The sequence below is a fragment of the Silene latifolia genome, chromosome 2, assembly GCF_048544455.1.
Source record: "Silene latifolia isolate original U9 population chromosome 2, ASM4854445v1, whole genome shotgun sequence".
Lineage (NCBI taxonomy): Eukaryota > Viridiplantae > Streptophyta > Magnoliopsida > Caryophyllales > Caryophyllaceae > Silene > Silene latifolia.
This window is the reverse complement of record NC_133527.1, coordinates 112,140,843-112,147,414: the sequence shown is the minus strand read 5'-3', so window position 1 is coordinate 112,147,414 and position 6,572 is coordinate 112,140,843.

Here is a 6,572-nt window from a genome sequence, read left to right as displayed (position 1 = left end):
ATATCCGAGACATACTACCGACATGACATACTATTTCATGGACATGGTTTAATCACATTATTCTCAAGGAATAATAACAACATCACCTCTCAAATGGACACTAGCACAAGATGACGATGTATACCACGAACGCTTTACCTGACGATTGGGAGGCACTTTTCAAATAACATCGATTATACTACTCATAGGGTCGTGTTCCCACACAACCACTTTCATACTTCGTGCATACACATTCAAATTAATCGGTTACACTCTATAACACGAATGATCAAATACCTCAACAATATGATTAAATCCTCAAGCACTACATACCACATTCTTCCTCTCATGACTGCAATACCGAACTTTGTAATACTAAATTCACCATCATATATCTCAATCATCTATTAACCAAAGTTTCCAAGTTATGCTTAACAATAATATTCCTTAATATGCAAACCAAACTTCATTCACTATCCATAAACTCAAACACTCAACAAATATTTCACTTAGATCACACATCACTCATTATCCACAATTACCTCACGTAATCATTTTACTCAATACAAGACACCTTATGCCAGCTAAAGTCACTTTCTCCTGTTCCAAATTTCGAAATATTATTCATGCACCTACTTACTTACACGGTTCAAGTCCACAACAAACGGACAACTTACATCAATCCCAAATAACACATGTTTCACATTCATAACTCTCAAGATGCAACACTACTCATAATACATTATTAGAACTTGCCCATTTATCCTCATAAGCTCGCCAACTCACTTTTGTTTCACATCCTCTCAATCATAACCACATGTATATACACGTCTATACTCATCAAAACCATACAACTCACACGGTAAACAAACATTGAGACTCATATATAAGCAAAATGATACATCATTAACAAAGATTTCCACACTATGGAACAAGGAAACTATGTCTCCAATACAAAATTTGAAATATAATCATATGTGCTATGGTATATAAAAAAATATTGGGCAAAATTTTAAGGTAATATTTGCAATTTAAGACAGTACATAGTAATATTAACGAAATTGTAAGCTTGCGGCTCAAAAACAAAGTATTAATCACAAAGTCTAAATCTTAGCATCAACACCATAATTTTTCCACACATATCACCATTAACAAAGGTTGGGGTACTATGAGACAATTAAGCCAAGTTTTTAAATATAAAAATCAAAATTTGGTGATGTACACATGAGATTTCCAAAAAGAATTTGGTCTACTTTTAAAACGGAATTTTCGATTTAAACTATACTATTATAGTGATACTTATAAGGATTATTGCCTTAAAACACCGTTAAGCCAAGTTTAAGATAAAAGGAGCAACAAAAATTTAGTCAAGATTTTAAGGCGGAATTACCAATTTAAGACAATAATAACATTACTAATGGGAGTTGAAGTATTATTACTCAATTAATTTAAGAAATTTAAAAAAAAAATTCAAATTTTGAGACCATGCCTAACATCACTAAATAATATTTTAATCAACACAATACTACATCAACAAAGACTGAGTACCAATAAATATTTAAGTTACACTTGAGAGCAAAAATTTAAATTATGCATTTTGGGATAAAATTTCAAAAGATTTTGGGCAACATTTTGAAAATGAAGTCTTGATTCAAAATCATATATGTCGTTGCCAACAAATATAGTAGCCTCATTAGTTACTTAAACTAAGTTTCAAACACGAAAAATCTAAATTTCAGAATGAACATTAAAGTTTCGAAAATTTTGGAACCAAATTTCATGACAAATTTTCAAATCTACAACAAAGTTGACAATAACAACCAAACTTTGGTCTTTGCTAAACCATTAACCAAGCAACAAATACAAAATCAAATTATTAACTCAAGAACATATATTTTCGAGTTCATAAAACAAGTTTGGGTAAAATTCAACATGAGAATTTTATTTTTGACATCATAAATGACGAAAAAGGTTATTAATGCCGTGAATCAAACAAAATATGCAATTAATTGACAAAGTTGGAGGAATAAATATAGATTTAAACAAGGTCAAATTGGGAAGAATAGGAGGAAAAATGACATCACTTACATGGTTAAATTAACAAAATTTAATTGGATAAATTTGAATAGAAAACTTGAATTCAAGTAACAATCATCAACAATGGAGTTTTAGAAAAAGATTTAAAGAGAATTTGGTATTTTTGCTATGAGAAATGATGAAAAAATGCAAGAAAAAAGGTAATAATACAATTCTTTCGAATTTCACAACCCAGAAAATGGCACTCGGTCGAGTGTTGAGTCCACTCGGTCAAGTGCCTTCTCCGTTCGGTCGATTGACTCACTTCTAGAAAGTTTCAAGTTTCTGGAAATTGGACCACTCGATCGAGTGACTGGTACTCGGTCGAGTACTAGCTTACACTCGGCTGGGTGCCTCTCTATGGTTTGCAATTTCCGACTAACAAATACTATTCTCATACAAGCGGTCGCTTTACTAACAAGTATTACCGATCGCACCCTAACTATAACACTAATTAAGTTCAAACATATATGGTATTTGAAATGCAAAAGAAGGGGCTAACTGATGTGACCATTATTTGAGCACATTTAGTCTCCGAATTAGCCTCGTTCCTATGCCTTTTAGTGCATATTTGGGTCATTTACTATGTTTAGTCCTTTGTTTTACATATTCTTTGAGGTTTTTTTCCCTTGGTAGGAGAGGTGTGCAAACCTTGCATTTTCATGGCAAAATGGAGCTAAATTGATCGAATCTAATGACCAAGCATCAAAGAGAAGACAAGACTAGAAGGCCTTTGTACATACTATAGTAGATGGGCAATGATGAAGAAATCCTTGCATCCCCGACTAAATCCCGGAGGATTATTGGAAGAAGAAAAAAAGAAAAGGAAGCTGTGACACAATCCGCTCGTCCAACAAAGAAGACGCCCGTCCAAGACGTGAGGAATCCGAGCGTCTTTGCAGAAGGGACACCCGTCCAGCCACCCACAATTCGCTCGTCCATCCCATCAAGACGCCCGTCCATCCACCACGAAATCCGCCCGTCCTGACAACTTGGACGCTCGGATTCCCTTACAGTCCCATACGTCATTTTCTTTCCTCCATGAAAGATGCGCATATTTACGAAAGACCGGCAAAAAGGAGACTCGCATCTTTTATGAGAGGAGTGATTCCTCAAGGACTTAATCATCATTTAAGCCCTTAGTAAACCCTAATTTTTGTACCTAATCCCCACTATAAATACCCCATTAGTCTAATTAGATGAATCATGTTCTTCTTATCAATCTTTAGTGTAGTTTATATCATTCTAATCTCTTCTTAATCTTGTAATCAACTTCTAATCAAATCTTAATACAAATCTCATTTCCTTAATTTCTCTTTTGTTCATCTTTTATTTTGGGTAATTGAAGATTATTTGGGTTATTATTAGGAGATTGACAACCTTCCAATCAATCATCAAGTACTTCTATTATTCTTTGCTTTATTTTGGAATCATTAGTAGGAATAATCCTCTTAATCCCTTTTTAATAATTGTTAATCATCTTCATTTATTCATCATGTTTTGCTTTGTTAATGTGATTGACAACCTTGTTAACATGTCAAACTTGATAATGAGTGAGTAGTTTCCTTAACTAGGGTTAATGGGTAATTAGGGGAAACCAACATGGGGAATGATTCATGCTTAATTTAATATGTTTTCATAGTTTATTTGCTTGCTTGTTGTAATCTCAACTTATGCACATGTTATGTTTGATGAAATGCGAGCCTATGAATCCTTGCATTTTTTACCCATCACCTACCTTTTCAATGAGACTTGTAAGACATAAACCAACTCGAGTCTCATTAGACCATGCATATAGTTGAGTAGGGAGGATTAAGTCGACTTGTAGGTGTTGTACAATCTAATCGATTCGGCTCCGGGACCCAAACCTTCCTAGGATTGTAAGATATAAACCAACTCAATCCATCACAACAATAATTGCTTGCTTATAATTTGAGAATATGTTTGTATGATCAATTCCCATGAATCCCCTATGACCCCATGACACCCTAGTGCTTTTAATCAATTATTTACATCCCTTTTTAATCATCTTGCTTATTTACTTTTATTGCTATTTAGTTTAGTGATCTTCTCATCTCAACCCCAAATCATGACACCCCTAGACACCGCTACTTGCAATCGAAAATCCTACATCAATACCCGTCCCTTGGGATCCGACCTTTACTTGCCTCTTTACTAATAGTAGAGTTGTTTGTGAAGTTATAAGTATTGTTTTGGTCTAGGTGCTCCTAACAACAAGTAACCGAAAAGTAAAGCTCCAAGTGAGTTAAAACCCGACCAAAAATGGCGCCGTTGCCGGGGACGGTGTTAACTTGATTTGATTTTCTTAGATTGTTATTAATTGTGTCTTTCTTTGCCTTGGGGAAGTAAAACTTCTCAAGGTTTGTTCTAATTATTTTCAAGTTGTTCGATATTTTGCAAGATGGATATTATAGATTGTTTTGTTGAGGACCACTTAAGTATACCTTTCTTTAAAGACCCCATGTAAGCATTGGAAGCCTTGGAAGCAAGTGAGGCCAAAAATATGCATTGGGAATTAGAAGTAGATCTTTTTGAGGCCGCTCTAGCTAACAAAGAACTTACTCATGAGCAATCCGAATTAGTACATGACATCCTTATGGAAGCATATCAACCTATAGAACATGAGCAATCAATCCTAGAAGACATCTTACAAGCCGAAGAGCAAGAAGAATTTGTCATAGAATTTGATTATGATGAAATTGATGAGCATGAAAAACAAGTTGAACATGCTATGAGAATGGAGTGTCTAATGGAAATGGAGCAAGTTCTCAATGAACCTTAAAAGGAGGAAAGTGAGGTACAAATTCCAACTTTAAAACCCCTTCCCCCAAATTTGAAATATGCTTTCCTTGATGAATCTAAGACCAAACCCGTAATTGTTAATGACAAACTTGATAAAAACCAATTGGGAAAATTGCTTGATGTGTTGAAGCAAAATGAAAAGGCTATAGGTTATAGTCTAGATGACCTTAAGGGGATAGGTCCCAACTTTTGTATGCATAGAATTCATCTAGAGGAGGACCATAGACCTACCACTCAATCTCAAAGGAGATTAAACCCTACATGCAAGAAGTTGTCAAAGGAGAGGTTATGAAATTACTTGATGCGGGAATCATATATATCCCATATCGGACTCTTTGTGGGTTAGCCCCGTTCAAGTGGTGCCTAAGAAAGGAGGTACCACGATAGTGACAAATGAAAAGAATGAGCTAATACCCACAAGGAAGATCACTGGTTGGCGTATGTGCATTGACTATCGGAAATTGAATTCCGCAACAAGAAAGCATCATTTCCCCCTACCATTCATTGACCAAATTCTTGAGAGGTTAGCCTCCAACAAGTTGTTTTGCTACCTTGACGGGTATTCGGGATTCTTTCAAATCCCTATACACCCGGATGACCAACACAAGACCACCTTCACATGCCCTTATGGTACTTTTGCATATAGGAGGATGCCTTTTGGCTTGTGTAATGCCCCCGCCACTTTCCAAAGATGCATGATGAGTGTCTTCTCCGATTACCTAGAGACCATAATGGAATTTTTTATGGATGATTTTAGCGTTTATGGAAAAGACTTTGACTCCTGTTTGCATAATCTCTCTCTTGTATTGCAAAAGTGTGAAGATGTTAGTCTTGTTTTAAATTGGGAAAAGTGTCACTTCATGGTCAATGAAGGAATTGTTTTGGGTCATTTAATCTTGGAAAAGGGCATCGAAGTCGATAAAGCTAAGGTTAAGGTGATAGAGAAACTCCCACCTCCTGTAAATGTTAGAGGAGTGAGAAGTTTTCTCGGTCACGCGGGTTTCTATCGCCGCTTCATAAATAACTTCTCAAAAATAGCGAAACCCCTCACTCAACTCTTACTTAAAGATGCCCAATTCCATTTCACTGATGAGTGTGTTGAAGCCTTTAATAGAATCAAAGAAGCACTAATCTCGGCACCGATCATTCAACCTCCAAATTAGGAATTACCATTCGAGATTATGTGTGATGCTAGTAACTACGCCGTTGGAGCGGTTCTTGGCCAACGAGTAGAGAGAGCTCTACATGCTATTTACTATATAAGCAAGACTATTGATCCCTCCCAAGTGAACTATGATACCACCGAGAAAGAGCTTCTTGCCATTGTCTATGCTTTGTACAACTTCCGTTCCTACTTACTTGGATCCAAGGTGATTGTCTTTTCGGATCACCGTGCTCTTCGACATCTCTTAATAAAAAAAGAGGTAAAACAAAGGTTGTTGAGATGGATTTTGCTTCTTCAAGAATTCGACTTGGAAATAAGAGACAAGAAAGGAGCCGAAAATGTAGTGGCGGATCACTTGTTAAGGATCCGGTTTCACAATGAACAAGGAGAAACGCCGATCAATGACTCATTTCCCGACGATATCTTGATGGCCATTCAAACACAACTTGAAAGACACATCACCCCATGGTTTGCCGATTATGCCAACTACATAGTTGGAAGAGTACTCCCTCCAAATTTGAACTACAAC